At 41.1% G+C, this 17032-nt stretch overlaps 1 long non-coding RNA gene across 1 annotated transcript; it reads right to left on the bottom strand.

Annotated features, from left to right (window-relative positions):
• Nucleotides 1–15828: 15828 nt before the first annotated feature.
• On the bottom strand, nucleotides 15829–16790 carry LOC136351912 (uncharacterized). The gene is made up of 2 exons (XR_010735199.1): nucleotides 16574–16790; nucleotides 15829–16453 (listed from the first exon to the last, which is right to left on the bottom strand). It is a non-coding gene; the product is annotated as an uncharacterized lncRNA (long non-coding RNA).
• Between the last annotated feature and the right edge of the window lie 242 nt (nucleotides 16791–17032).

Here is a 17032-nt window from a genome sequence, read left to right as displayed (position 1 = left end):
GAAGAGGCCTATGAGATTGGGCCGAGTTGTCGAGAAATATCTCTGATTTCTGATTTCAGAGAAGCCTGGGTCGTTCTTATCTTATCCTAATTTTTTCGTGCGAGTAGAGCTTTTCCTCTCTTTTGTTTTTGCAATTGGAGTTTTGCCATGGAAGGCGAGCTAAATCGGCTCTCCCTGGCCAGCGGGATTTTTCTCACCCTGTAAGGCTAGCTTGCTCCTAAAAGCATGTCTTTTTACTGGTTCCAAATATTTAGCCTTTCTAGTGGAACCAAATGAACCCATAGTAGTCTAGAGTTACACTTTTTTTACGAAATAGGAGTTTCTAACTAGAAATTTTTGCGGGAATTTTTTTATCATAATAGTAGAAATAACTTAAATGTAGCTATGCGATATAACTTTATATGATTTTCATCTTTGATCAGTTATTGAAAAAAAAGCTATAAACAATTATGATTGATCAATAAAAAGCAAAACCAAAGTAATGTATTAGCTCAATGAGATTAGGGAAAAAATATAACATAGATTAATCATCCAAATGTAAAACTAACCTGCAAGATAGCTACACGACATAACTTTATATCCTTTATATAATTTTCACTATTGAAAAAGCTATAAACAATTAAAATGATTTGGTTTATAACAGTTTAAATAATATATTTGATCATTTAAAAGCAATACTAAAGTAATGTGTCTCAATGAGAAAAGGAAAATAAGGAAGATAATATACATTAATCATCTAAAGGAAAATTAAGGTGATATGACTTCATAAGAGAAGAAAAGAAGAAAGATAATTGATCATATTTATCATTTAAACTACTCAGTGTCGATATTAATATGATACAGAAAGAAATAAGAAAAAACAAAACTTAAAAATAGCTAAAAAGGTACCTCTTATACGGAAACGGCGCTTGGTCGATCGGGAATTTCCGTAACCGTTTTCACCCCTAGATGGAAGTATATGTGATTGGTTGAAATAAGAGGGTTGGTGAATAAAATCTATTATATTTTACGATAAAAACAAAAGTTGTACTCCCTACGTCTCAAAAAGAAAATCTAGGCGGAGATGTGACCTAGGAGGGATCATCCTAGGAGGGGTATATCCCCTCCCCTGCTAGGTTGATTTTTTTTTTTTGAGACGGATAGTGTATATGTGGGAGTTGGACCTAGTTATAGTAGAGACGAGTGTATCATCCCTCGTTCCCGTCATCGTGTTCCTTGCTGGTAGGTATATACTTCCTCTGTCAAAAAATATCTAATCCTGAGTTTGTACTTGGATACTGTGTTTGTACTTGGACACATGTGTTTTTTTTTTACGAGGGAGTATCTGTCTTTGATCCCGTACGTGCATCCATGTTATCCAACTGTGCTGGTAAAAACAAACGTGAGGGCTGTGTTCGCTACAAAAGTTCCCATCCGGAAAAGTGAACACGGAAAACGGAGTGGTCCATTAGTACGTGATTAATTAAGTATTTGCTAATTTTTTTAAAAAAATAGATTAATTTGATTTTTTAAGCAACTTTCATACATAAACTTTTTCAAAAAACACACCGTTTAGCAGTTTAAAAAGCATGTACGTTAAATACAATTGAGAAGGGTTGGGAACCCTTGGGTCCGAACACACCCTAAAGAGAGGGCAGCAAGCAAGCATGCAACGGGCTGACGTGAAAGACAGCTACCCCGTAGCAGGCAGCAGCAGCAGCTTGGCCATCTCTCACATCACTGCGAAAGGTGGCAGCAGCAGCTCGAAGAGACGGAAGCAAAGGTAAAGGCTCGGCCAGAGAGGAGGACCATGGAGAAATGGTGTCACTCACAGAAATTTAACCCAAATTTTAAATCCATATCCAGAACCAGTCAGGGTACACAAAAACGACAAGTAATATAGAGTTCTAAACGTAAATAAAGCGTAAAATACTTACAGAAGAGGCACTTAGTCCTCACACCGAAAGAGAACGACAGCAGCGGAAAAAGACGATCCTAGCGGGGCTTCAGCTCCACTCCACAGGCAAAACTCAACTAGGGTCTGAGCCTTGGTCCTCTAACTTCGTCTTCAGCTCAGAAGCACTGCACTTCTGAAAAGGGGGAAATAATAGCAAGGCTGAGTACAACCACTGTACTCAGCAAGCCACACCAACGATGCAGACGTGCAAGGGGAACACAAGGACGGTTTGTGGCTATTTGCATAAAGGCGGTTGTAAAATATTTTATTGAGCAAAACAGTAAAACTGTTAAGTAATTAAAGTAAATTAGATCTCCACTGATCAACGCTACACCACATTGAACAGGCCCAACCCACCTGAACTACAGTGCATTAGGTCGATTTATTAGGGGTGAGACTATTTCACGGTGAATCTGGTCAACCGCCCATAACCGCGGGCACGGCTATTCGAATAGTTTTACTCTGATCAGAGGTGTACAACTGTTCCCACAAGACACAGCCCCACGACACGTTTCCGTGCGCCGACATGCCACCATGACATACCGGAAAGAGGCCATGACAGGACCCTTCGCATAACTCCCTCTAACCAAGCACACCACACCGCAGGTTTCACCCCCACTCCTCGCAAGGCAGCGGGCAGTCCCCTCTCGTGCCTAGGTGAATCCGGAAGCCGCATAGGCCGTCGCAGGGCCCATCCAAACTCCATCACGCCCACCCTTGCCTGGATGCGTCAGCTAGAGGAAAGCTACACTACAAGCCCAGCCGTTGCCCACGCTGGCTTGTGGTATGTACGATAAGTTCTTCCAGGGCATCCCGCGAACCGGTCCTTAATTGCCATGGGTGCGACTAGCAAAACCATACACCTACAGCCCACCATTCAGTCGCATTTTAGTTGGATAATTACGACCATGAAGCATGGCCAGATGTCTCGAGCACGCAGCTCATTCTGATACTAAAAAGGTCTAATACTGTAATTATCGCATCAACTGAGCTAGTGGTAATTAAGCATGGCTAAGCATAAAGTTCTAGCTAGGTCACATAAGTAACATGAGCTAGTCGATTTATTACCCAATGTTGACAAAGTACAGATATCAAGTAAACATGGCACGTAATACCCGGATCCCATGTAATTAGCAAGACATGCAATTTTATTTGCAAACGATAAAATATTTGTAAATTAGGATCAAAATGCTCAAGGGGAATGTGTGACTTGCATTGCTTCTTCAAACAATCTTCCGAACTCTTATCCTTGCGACCGCGAACTTTCAAAACGACGGATTCTACACACTGGCACGCAAAACGAGGAAAAACTCTAATAAAAACCAACGAAAAAGTACATAAAAACTAAACAAACATGTAGAGCTCAATTTTAGATGAATTTTGCAAGTTGAATGGCTCAATTCGGAGTTCATATGAATTAGATATGAATTTTAGAAGTTTCGAGCCATTTAAATGAATTTCTAGAATTATTACTGATTTATTGCGCAATTATTAATTATTTTCTGAAAGGAAAAGGGACGCGCTGACGTCATCAAGGGGGAGGGGCGGCGCCGGCAAGCGGGCCCCACCGGTCAGCGACACAAGGGCGCCGGTCCACCGTGGACCGGGACCACCGAGGCGGTCCACTGCCGGTCCACGGGAACCGACGGCCCGGATCGGTCCTAGCCGATCGGGCGGCCACGGGGCGGCGCAGCCGGGACACAGGCACGGCTCAAGCCGGCCCGACCGAGCGACGGCGCGCGGCAGCGCGGCCACCGGCGACGACGGCCGGCGATGGCGCGGGGAGCAGCGGCGCATGCGGGCGGCGGTGGCGCGGCGCAGCAAGGGGAGGCGGCAACCGGCTGCCCAGCATAGCCGGCAGCGGCGCGGTGGTGATGAACCGGCCGGACGGCCACCGGCAGTGGTGGCGCGTCGCAAGGCGGCCGGTGAAGGGGAGACAGAGGGAGGAAGGGTTCTCACCGAGGGCGGCGACGACGAGATGACACCGGGGAAGCAGCCGGCGGTGGCACGGGAGGCGGCGAAACGGCGTCTCCGACGGCGGGCGGCGCTCGGGAAGAGGCGGATGAGCGGCAGCTGCACCCTGGGATGGGAGGGGAGGCGTTAGGGAGGACGGGGCGGCGACATGGCCGGCCGGAGAGGGAAGGAAGGGAGGAAGGTCTCACCGGTGTACGGGAAAACGGACGTCCAGTGAGTTTTCGGCAATGGGAAGAGGTGGCCGAGGTTCTCCTCGTCCTTGCGGAGCCGAGGGAGGCGACGGTGTAGCGCGGGACGGACGAGAGCGGCAGCGATTGGCGGCCAGAGGCGGCAATGGCGACGGTGGCTCGGGTTCACCGTGGAGAGGGCAGCTCGGGGGTGGAATGGGGGAGCGGCTCCGGGCTTGCCCGCGGGGCGGCGAAGGCTGCGGTGGTGGCAGGACGCGGGAGCGGCTCAGGCGGCAGTTGCCGGCCTGGCTAGATCTCGGGGATTACAGGTGGGGCCCACAGGTCCCACCTGTCGGCCTGAGTGAGAGGGGAGGCCGAGAGGGAGGAAAAGCAGACTTGCGTCAAAAGGGGAGGCAAGCCGGGCCACGGTAGAGGAAGGAGAGAGGATTGGGCCGAGCTCGAAAAGGGAGGAAGGAGGATTTAATTTGTTTTTTTTTCTTTTTCTTTAAATTGATTTAGTGAACTTTGTGGCATTAAAATTATTTATTGAGCTCCGAAAATTCACGGAAAAATCCGGAGGGTGTATTAGGGCACAAAGAATATTACAAAATATTCCCGGCCAATGATTTTTAATGGAAAATTTTAATTCTCCCATTATTTCACTTAATTAAATTGATTTAACTTTTATTTAATTTCTAGAAAATGCATTATTAAATGATTTTTATCCCAAATGAAAATCGGGGCGTTACAATTGGAAATCCTTGTTCTGCTCAGCAGGGTTCTCAATTTCGACGAAAACCGATCGAATTCCGTAAAACTTTAAGATTTTGACGAGACTCGAAAGTAGAAGCCGTTTGAGATTTTGATGAGTTTCATTTAAAGGCTATGTTTAGTTCGTGTGCCAAAATTTTTTTAAGTATACGGACACACATTTAAAGTATTAAACGTAGACTAATAACAAAACAAATTACAGATTCCGCTTGTAAACTGCGAGACGAATCTATTAAGCCTAATTAATCTGTCATTAGCAAATGTTTACTGTAGTATCATATTGTCACATCATGGCGTAATTAGGCTCAAAAGATTCGTCTCACAATTTACAGTCGGACTGTGCAATTGGTTTTTTCGTCCACATTTGATGCTCCATACATGTGTCTAAACACGACTAAATTCAAATTTGAAATCTTATAAATAGTATGATTTTCGTAATTTTTGAAAAAAAGGTGTATTCTGTGTATTTACTGAAATTTATAGTAGGAAAGAAAAGAATAACAAACTAAAAAAAGGAAAACACTTAAATTTCGATGATTTCGCTCGGAATTTGGCTAAAGTCGACTGGTTTTCGCAAGCTTATCGATAAACTCAAGGTATTTGTATTCAAATTTTGGTTTATGAAATTTGTTCAGAATTTACCGGCTTTTCACCAGATTTCATGAAAACCGTCATTTCACCAGAGCCCGAAACTGAAGTTCATATTGGAATCGTAAACCCTGCTGCTCAGCTTCTTTCTCCATGCCTTTCTCGAATCTCAGACTCGACATGCCCCGTGCTTCTCTGCTGGCCTTATCTCCGTATACTTTCTCTGCCGTTTTGAACCATTTTCACTGCGAGTCCTGCGAGACTATTGTGTTCTGAACACGGTGTCTCGTGGTCTCTCCCTCTAACTTGAACAATACGATCATTGCGTAATCGCTTCGTCCCAAAATAAGTTTATTTTTCACACATTCTACACGTACCAATACAAAATTAAAAATACTATAATATCTTTATTTTATCACATCTCGATACAACTATTGGATTGTGTTCAATAGCATACCAATATGAAATCGAAAAGACTACATATTTTATGCAATCATTAGGATGTGTTCGATAGCCAGTGTTGGTAACCCTTTCATATGGGCACGCAAATAAAGCAATGGATTAACACATGATTAATTAGTATTAAATATTTCTTAAATTAGATTTTTATATTTTTTTTGCAAAAATCACACAGTTCAACAGTTTAAAAAATGTGCGAAAAATGAGGGTTAAGAGTTGACAAAGTGTCCAAAAGGACACAAACTTACTCTCTTATGTACTTTCAATATATTTATACCCTACTTTTATAAACTCCAATATGACGATTGCTTAGAAATAAATTTATTTTAAGATAAATGGGAGGAAAAAAATAAACTTATTTTGACACGAATAAAGTAATAATTAGTAGTATGGATCATGTACAAGATCTACTAGATAAAACCCATAACTAGTATTTTTTTATACAGTGATTTTATGACTGTATATGATTTTTATTTTATAATCATATACTGTCGACGTTTGATGTCTCGACTACGGTATTTGCATGGTATGGGGATCGTTGGTACTAGGATGTACGCGCGACTGAGGTAAAGAGACGGAGGCGAGGATTTTTATACAGGTTCGGGCCCCTGATTTGTCAGGTAATAACCCTACATCCTGTTGGCCGAAGCCGGTATTGCTCTTATTCATGATAATCACACTAGTATAATATTTGGGGTAGCCTATCTAACTATTGTCGACATGGCGGTCTGACGATCTGACCCGTAGTCGACAACAGGGTAGCATTTCTCCTCGAATCCGTGCCCGGCGAGATCAGATATAGCGCTTTCGTCTCTCCTGACAGTATCCGGAGACACCGTAGGGTACTAGCTGTGCTTATCCCTGAAGTCGATATCCGGCGGCGTGTCTTGGCGTATGTAGGCTTCTATGTTGTGGCTTCTATGTCGATTATGTTGGGTGTTCATCCTCCCCCCTCTCCTCCTAGGGGGGCTTGTATTTATACCCATAGGTGTCCCCTTGTCCAAGTAGAACTAGGGAAACTAATATAGATACAATCCGAGTAGTCATTATCGTTTCCATGTAGAACTGTGGTTGTCTTTCCTTATCCGGAACTCCTCCTATATCCAAATGTTGCTTCCGTATAGGACATGGTATGTAGTGGGTCCTGCCGAGATTTAGTCAACTACTATTAGGTATGTGGTATCCATAACCCTGACAGTAGCCCCCGACTTCAATGCAAATGAACAAGTTCATATTCTCAACCGCAGACCTTGGAGGAACTGTTATCGAGCGCACGTAACCGTTCTCGGTGAGTTCAGAGATAACGTTAGACTTCCTTTATCAGCCTCGTGCGGACACCTAAAGGGTTTGTCTGAGTCAATCTCCGATGTCAACCAAGAAAGTACAAAGCATACGACTAAGTCTCCCGTCTTGCTGTAATCGAGAATTTGGATTGAAGTCAAGAAATTTTATCTCGGCGGTACACCATCTCTTCATTCCGTATTCCTTGTCGAGATCCACCAACCGTTCTCGAGTAATCGAGTAGGCGTAGAGTCTGCGACGGAGCCTTGTCAACATTTATCATACTCGCCTTAGTTGATCTTGGTGTAGAACCATAGAGACATGGAATCTTCGATAATGTCAAATAGAATTTTCCTGAAATCAATACTCAGAAAAGAATATTAGATAGAAATAGCCCCCGAGCGAACGCTCAAAGGGTAACATGTTATAATATGTATGGAAAACCGAAAATGAATTAAACTTACAGACCAATGTTTTGTATATGAGCGTCTACTCTTTTACCGACTTCGATCAGTCAGTTTGTTGAGTTATACACTCTCCCTAGCCCCCAGCATTGTCGTCGGAGAATCGTTCTCGGAGGATAAGGCTCTTGGACCTTTGACCTGCCTTAGTTGAATAAGCACTGATCCTAGCCCCCAGCCGTGAAGTTGGAAAATCCATTTCTGATTACACAGCTTGGTTAATACGCACGGCGAGAACTCTTACACGACCAGATCTTACATGGTCTTTCGTCTCTGAAGGATCCGACAAGGCCTTATCGGCTCTGGGCGTCCCCAGCTAAAGTTCCCTTAGATTCCTCAGAGGCCTTGTCAAGACAGCGTAAAGGAACAGTAGGATAGGTTTCAACGCTAGGTGTCATCGTGGTAAGGGATCTCTGGGTAAAACAGTTGGCGATATTGTGTACCTGATATCAACTTTGTTGAAGTAAAGGTAATGGGAGAATCGCTACACCTCTGGTCAAGGACCAGGTAGTAGTCATAACTCGACCACTAGAAGTAAAGGTAGTGGGAGAATCGCTACACCGCTGGTCGAGGACCAGGTAGTAGTCATAACTCGACTACTAGAAGTAAAGGTAGTGGGAGAATCGCTACACCGCTGGTCGAGAACCAGGTAGTAGTCGTAACTCGACCACTAGAAGTAAAGGTAGTGGGAGAATCGCTACACCGCTGGTCGAGAACCGGATGTAGTCTAAACTCGACCACTAGAATTAAGGGCAGTGGGAGAATCGCTACACCGCTGGTCGAGAACCAGATGTAGTCTAAACTCGACCACTAGAAGTAAATGTACGATAGATCGCTACGATTGACTGGTTGAGAACCAGTAAGTAGGTGTCTCTCGATTATTTGAAGTCGTGGTGCGAGGACCGCTGCGTTATTGCTGTAGTCGTACCTCGACCATCTGAGGTTGCGGTGCGAGAGATTGCTACATACTGGTTCGAGGACCAACAAACATGTAGAATCATCTTTCGAACACCAATGGAGATTGCGGTGCGAGAGATTGCTACGTACTGGTTCGAGAACCAGCGAGCGAGTAGAATCATCTCTCGAACACCAATGGAAGCTTGCGATGTGAGAGATTGCTACGTACTGGTTCGAGAACCAGCGAGCGAGTAGAATCATCTCTCGAACACCAATGGAAGCTTGCGGTGCACCAATGGAAGCTGCGGTGCACCAATGGAAGCTGCGGTGCGGGAGATTGCTACGTACTGGTTCGAGAACCACCGAACGTGTAGAATTATCTCTCGAACACCAATGGAGGTGCTAGAGTTGGTTTATTACATGTGCGTGTCATGTGGCCAGCATGACTCACACACCCAACTTGTAGCATATCCGGATGTCCGTTCGCAATCATGTCGGGTGATCAAGCCAACGGCGTTCCCGAGGAATTATCCGTTAACAACCTTTTCTCGAGTAGTCCAGCCATGGCCGGTGCTATGAGATAGGTCGTCGGTCTTTGTTGGTAGGTTGGGCGCAACGACTCTGCATTTGTCGAGATCGTTCTCGACAATGCGATGTACTTGACCACAACCTACTCAAGTGCTCAATTGTTCATGAAAAATATTTTCTAGAAGGCAAGACATATAGCAGAGAATATCGAGTATGTACTCAAAAAACTGCATGTATCTTCTAGTATTATCAGGATATAACGAGCAGATATAAATATCAGGCATTATGTAAACCGTAAACAAGCATGATTTATACAGAAGAAAATAGAGCGAGCCCCAGCGTTAAACCGTTGTCGATTTAACATCGGGGACACTCGCGCAATAGATATTGTATAAAAAACATGCTCTAGGTAAACATAATATAGATCTGACAATGCTGTATAGATTGTAAAAATAGGTACGAAAATATTGTGTACCTGTGTAGATATATACCGGATATATCTACAAAATTAGTAGATTAATTTAAAAAATTAATCTATCAAATACCTGAAAACGGGTGGCATCCCGTCACATGGTGGACACGTGCTTCAGTTCCCTGTACAGACTTCACGTATAGTGTGCATCCTCTTGTCATCGTGTCCGAGTAGGACTATCCAGGCACAAGGTGCAGCCGCCAGCCGGTTTTGAGAATTTACAGGCGCACGTAATCAGATTTGGACTCGGTCGGGACCAATTATGATCGTAGATCGGCAAGTTCCGTTGTAGTCGACATGAACCGAAGTCCCGTATCTGGCGATATTGAACTATTATCCTTCGCGGCGATGATATCTTGGAGCTTGATCGATCTCGCCGGATCAAATAGTTGATGACGATGATTCCAACCTCATCGAGAGACGTACTCTGGCCGGGTTGGATCTTCCTGGTCCGAAGTCGTCGAATAGCTTGTTGTCGGAGAGTCCATCTCTTAAACCCATCTTGTCGAAATCCTGAAGCACCAAAATCCCCCTACCTGGCGCGCCACTGTCGACGTTTGATGTCTCGACTACGGTATTTGCATGGTATAGGGATCGTTGGTACTAGGATATACGCGAGACTGAGGTAAAGAGACGGAGGCGAGGATTTTTATACAGATTCGGGCCCCTGAATTGTCAGGTAATAACCCTATATCCTGTTGGCTGAAGCCAGTATTGCTCTTATTCATGATAATCATACCAGTATAATATTTAGGGTAGCCTATCTAACTGTTGTCGACATAGCGGTCTGACGATCTGACCCGTAGTCGACAACAGGGTAGCCTTTCTCCTCGAATCCGTGCCCGGCGAGATCAGAGATAGCGCTTTCATCTCTCCTGACAGTATCCGGAGACACCGTAGGGTACTAGCCGTGTTTATCCCTGAAGTCGATATCCGGCGGCGTGTCTTAGCGTATGTAGGCTTCTATGTTGTGGCTTCTATGTCGATTATGTTGGGTGTTCATTCTCCCCCCTCTCCTCCTCCTAGGGGGGCTTGTATTTATACCCATAGGTGTCCTCTTATACAAGTAGAACTAGGGAAACCAATATGGATACAATCCGAGTAGTCCTTGTCGTTTTCACGTAGAACTCTGGTTGTCTTTCCTTATCCGGAACTCTTCCTATATCCGAAGATTGCTTCTGTATAGAACATGGTATGTAGTGGGTCCTGTCGAGATTTAGTCAACTACTATTAGATATGTGGTATCCATAACCCTGACATATACTGTAATCATATACTACTTGTATTCATAAACGGTCCAGAAATCAAGGTTGAAAAATGATTCCCATATAAAAAACACAAGCACTTCTGATGTTTTTCACAGGATTAAGAAGGGACGTGAAACTAAAAGAGAAATGATAGTGATCGGTTGGGTTGATAAAATATATGAAAAAATTAAATAAAAGATTGTTGTAAATATTGGTTGAGATAAGAGATTTAGAAATAGTAGCTATATCTATCTATCTATCTATCAATCTATCTATCTATCTATTATATACTAAAAATCCATTAATCTTCCTATAAACATTCCTAAGCCGCCATGTGGCGCTCCTACAAACACTCCTAGGTTGCCACGTGGCAGTTTATAATCTCATCATCAATTTTCATTTAAATTGGTGGACCCATTATTTTAAGCCATTAGATTAAATCTAATACTTCCTTTCAATATATATACCGGAAAAACTTACTGTGGCGTATATACATACGACGGGAAAAAAAAAAAAACTAAACCTGCCGATGGCATCGTGATCGTGATCGTACGTACAGTACTATCCATAAAGTACATACCTACGATAAATACGTACCTACACTTGAAAAACTTACACGTATGCACGAGTAATAAGAAAAAGGTATAAGACCTAAAAAATATATACATATATCAGTAGAAAAAATTAACGGTTTTTTTTTAAAATAGGATTTTCTATACTATGAAAACAAAATTTATTACTTCACAAATAAGGTCACGTGGCGTTTCTATAAACACTCTTCTTAGACTGTCACATGCATGACACTTTTCACGAGTAATAAAAAAAGTATAAGACCTATAAAAAAAATATATGTACGTCGGTTGAAAAAATATAGATGGTTTTTTAAAATAGAATTTTCTATACTATATAACAATCTTAGACTGCTACATGCATGACACTTTACAATTTTGCTATCAGTTTTCATTTAAAATGATGGATCCATTATTTTATATCATTACATTAGCCTATTTCCTCAAAATTTCCTGTGTAAACGAGAGAAAATGTTTACCGGATGTTCGATTGAAAAAAAAATACAAAGAAACATGCGTATATACGATAATAAAGCTATAAAGACCAAAAAATTATATATCAGAGTATGTACTACGATAAAAAGACTATAAAACAAAATAAAGCCCTTTAGTTCTCTTAAAAAAAAGTATGTACAGTTACATGAGTAAAAAAAGCTATAAGACCCAAAAAAATTTATGTGCGTCGGAAGAAAAAAATAGACGGTCTTATAAAAATAGAATTTTCTATACTATAAAAATAAAATTTATTACTCCACAAATATGGTCATGTGGCATTTCTGCAAGCACTCTTAGAATACCACGTGGCACTCTATAATTTCGTTGTCAATTTTCATTCAAAATGATGGACCCATTATTTTAGATCATTAGATCGGCCCGCTCCCTCTTAATCTCCTATGTATACGAGAGAAACCATTTTACCGGATGTTCGATTGAATAAAACAAAAAAAAGGTATGTGCATACCATAATAAAGCTATAACACCCAAAAAAAATACTAATATAAGTTGGTAGAACCATCGGAATATAGATGGTTTTCAAAATAGGATTTTCTATACAATAAAATAAATTTTAGTACTCCAAAAATAAATATGCAAGTTAAACCAGATCAATATAAAAAACAAATTAAATGTGTTTAAATGGTGTTATCCTAATAACCAATAGAAGCGGTAGTTTTAGAATATTTACTCGTAGATTTAGAAATAAGTGTTGACATAACATTTATGTACGTAGTTGAAATGAACATTTTATGTATTAATGATTTATTAGCCTTATTTTGATGGTACAGATGAAGTTCTATTTATTAAAAACATATCATGATAATTAGTAATGGTGATAATAGGAGATTTACACTTTACCTGGACAAAAGTGATTTTTGTTTGAATATAAGAGACATGCTTATCATTTATATAAAAGTCTACGGTCTATTTTACAACATATTTTTTTTATTACGAGGCCAAATCTATTCTTATATGTATATGGTGAGATATGACTTAATTCTCTTAGCAATAAATACGATATGCCCGTGCATATGTACGGGCTTCCTTTCTAGTTTTTCAATAAAATTCAAATATTGGAAGTACCTGGAACCGAGGGTAAAAAAAGTGACAAAAGAAACATATTCTAATTAAATTTGACGGTTTAATTATTCACCGAAGCTGAAACCATGCCTCTAGATCGATACGTGTCAGTGCAAAACCCCTGCAGCCGCAAGCCACCAAAACAACAAGCAACCGTGCAAAAGCCAAGCGTACAACTCATGTGATGAACCGATGCAACCAAAGAAAAAGGAAAATAATTTAACGTAAATTTTCATGGCTAGCGTCAAACTACCCCGGGTACTGCATGGTACATGTGCCTTATGCACTGTAGTAGATGCTGCTGCTGCTGCAGTCTAAGCTCGTTCGTAGGAGTACACGTTACATGCAGCAGGCAGCTAGCAACAGATCATTTTGAACAGAGCTATACTACCGATCATTCAGAAACTGCCTTGCAACTTTAACTGAATTTTCTTGGCCGTTTCTTAGCAATTTTCGGCCTACCGTATCTGTATGCCAGAACACGGATTTTGAAAAACAAACAGGAAAGCCAGTGAAAATTAGGGTGGCATCTGTCAAACTTGAATCCTAAGAAAAATCTTACTACTTACTGCTAATCTATAAAAAAAAATCCTAGTGTGTCAGTTTCTTAGGTAGGATTGTTGGTTGTTTTTTTAGACGAAGGGGTAGAAAGTAGTAGGAAATGCTCAATTGTGTTGCATGGGTGCTTTCCCTTATTGGTTTTCATCGAGCGTAGAACTTCACAACCTATAGCTCAAAATAAGGCTGTGTTTAGATTCAGGGGTAAAAAGTTTTGGCGTGTCACATCGGATATACGGACACACATTAGTAGTATTAAACGTAGACTAATAACAAAACAAATTACATATTCCGCCTATAAACTGTGAGACGAATTTATTAAGCCTAATTAATCTGTTATTAGCAAATGTTTACTGTAGCACCACATTGTCAAATCATGTAGCAATTAGGCTTAAAATATTCGTCTCACAATTTTACACGCAATCTGTGTAATTAGTTTTTTTTCTATATTTAATACTCCATACATGTGTCTAAATATTTAATGTGATATCGTGAAAGTTTTTTGCGTGGGAACTAAACAATGCCTAAGAAATCTATTCGTTGCCAAACTCTGCAAAAGGTTCAGAAATGACCAGCAAATCATTTATAACAAGCTAGAGTGCATAGCTTTGTATGACTGTACAACTATACTAGTAACTAGTCTCCTATACTGCACAACTCTCAATACTTTACCAAACCGTTTAGGGTGATTATCGTCATCGTCACTCCTGATTTCGTGGTTACTGTGGTAACCGTGCGGTTATCGTGAAAACCGTATGGTAATCATGAAATATACTATCGTTTCAAAACCAGAAAAGGTTACTGCACGTATCCATACGTCCCATTTTAGGTGCATTTGTGAGTTTCTGTTCCCAACGTTTGACAGTCGGTCTTATTTGAAATTTTATAATATTTTTATGTGTGAAATTTTTTTAAAAAAAATTAAATAAGACGAACGGTCAAATATTTGATATAGAAAAATCTTTACACTTAAAATAAGACGGACGGATTACTAGCCTAGCCACACCAAGCTAGGGGACAGCTAAATAGCTTGGCATATATCACTGGTGCAGCTAACTCCATTCGTTCGTTTTATTATGATATGTAAAAACGATTCTTTTTAACTTATTTGTACTAAATTACTCCATATTATATTAATCGTACGCTAATTGCTTTTTTTTTTCAAAAAAATCTTTTTCCGTGTCATGTAAGAGCAAGTTTAATAGTATAGCCCACTAATAGCTCCAATTCATCTATAGTCAATTTAATAGCCAATTTATATAATAGTTGCTTACTATACTATTAACTAGCACGGTGGCCCACGCAGATTGCGCGGCTAGCATCATTATATTTTTTTTCTCATGTAATAGCATATATGTTTTCTCAATGTATTATTCAAATATATTAAAAATGATATTCTAATTTTAAATTTTATACTAACTTTACGAAACTACTAATGTGTAATATTTATATTTTATTATATATACGTGTTAGTTATTAATTATTTTTAATATCAAATTTTAGTATTTGTAAATTATATTCCTATATGGACTCTAAACTCGTCTTTCAATATTTCTTTATTTTTAACTCTGAATCTAGACTCTAGACCCTAGACTCTAGACTCTAGACTCTACTTTTAATTTTATTATGTTTATTCCAAATTTTAGTTAGTTTTAAATTCCTATATGGACTCTATACTCTACTTCTAATATTCCTTATTTTTTAATTCCAAATTTCTATTTTTTTTTCTTAATTGTATTTCTATATGGACTCTATACCCTACTTCTAATATTCTTTATTTTTAATTCCGAATTTATATTATTTACTAATTATATTTCTACATGGACTCTATACTCTACTTCTAATATTCCTTATTTTTAATTCTGAATTTCAGTTATTTCCTAATTGTATTTCTATATGGACTCTATACTCTACTTCTAATATTCCTTATTTTTAATTCCGAATTTCAGTTATTTCCTAATTGTATTTCTATATGGACTCTAGTCTCCTCTTCTAATATTCCTTATTTTTTAATTGCGAATTTCAGTTATTTCCTAATTGTATTTCTATATGGACTCTAGTCTCCCCTTCTAATATTCCTTATTTTTTAATTCCGAATTTCAGTTATTTCTAAATTGTATTTCTATATGGACTCTAGTCTCTTCTTCTAATATTCCTTATTTTTTAATTTCGAATTTCAGCTATTTCTAAATTGTATTTCTATATGGACTCTGCTTTTCTTTTTCTCCGATTAATGTGAGAATTTCTAGGCTATGAGAGCGAACGTGGAGGCTCCTTTTTCTATTCCTTTAATAATATAATAGATAGATATATGGCCATACATGTCATACACACATTGCGTCTTGGAGTTCACGCTGCAGCTGGCTACAGATCTGTAGTCCGCTATTCTTCTTTCTTATCTTTTATCTCATTAAAATATGTTACATTTGGCTAATAGTATGTTATTGTACCAGCTCTAGCTCTAAGAGCATACGAACAACGAAGCCAAACAGCTCCGGAAACCACCATATAAGGAGCATGCAGGGAGGAGGAGAGTAGCGCTAGCGCGCCGTGCGCGTGTGGCATGCGGTCCATCTGTCACAACCTTCCCGCACACAAGTACACAACACACAAACAACGAGCTAGCTAGCTTTTCCAGCCCACCGGCCAGGATCAGCCACTCCCGTAGCCACAGTTGCCGCGCGGAAAGCCACGCTCACGCCGCGCGCGCGGCGGCGGCCGGGGCGGGCGCCTCCTCCCGCACCCTCGCTGCTGCACAACCATCCAAAAACGGATCAGGATTATCTAGCACCGTACCTTTGCCACTGACATGTAGGCCCGATATATTATCGGGCTCACATATCAGTGATAATGGCATGGTGAAGTCGACGGCTACAGAAGATCTCAATCCTCCAAAACGCCCCCCATCTACAACCAACAGCTTGAGCCGTCGTCGTCGTCGTCTTCCTCCCAGTTCCAACCCATCCATCCCTGCATCACTTCTCAATTCAGTGGCAGAGATGGCCAAGGCAGAGATAGAAAGGGAGGGGATCGAGCCGCGCGTGCAAGACAAATTAAGAAACGGCACAGCGCAAGCAACAAAAGAATCACCTGGAGCAGGAAGGCCACGCGCGCGAAACGCTGATGCATCCATCCATCCAGCTGAGCGAGCGCGTCGTCCAGATCGTAGCAGACCGATCAAGGCTTGAAGCTGGCTATAGCTGCATGCAGAGAAAGAGTGATCAGTACGTACGTGGTCCCTTGCTTGCGGCCGGCGTGCATGGCGCCTCTGGGCGCGTGCGACTGCAGGCGAGAGGAAGAAGAAGACGAGGCGTTGCTGTTACTGTTTAACGCTGGAAAACGAGGCCCAACCAAACCACGCTTCCCGCATTTCCCAGGCCCAAACACTGACTTAATTAAGCAACCGCAAATATCGCTGCGTCCACACGGGACCGTGTACTCCACAGCAAAGTGGGATAGTATCCTCTGCCATCCCAACCGGAATGGTAGAGAACTCCATACTCTGATCCATGTCAATAGCTATTTGTAGCCGTTGGATCAAATTTGAAT

Source organism: Oryza sativa, chromosome 9 (assembly GCF_034140825.1).
Source record: "Oryza sativa Japonica Group chromosome 9, ASM3414082v1".
NCBI lineage: Eukaryota > Viridiplantae > Streptophyta > Magnoliopsida > Poales > Poaceae > Oryza > Oryza sativa.
The sequence above is the reverse complement of the archived record's forward strand: the minus strand, read 5'-3'. Positions and strand labels throughout refer to the sequence as shown.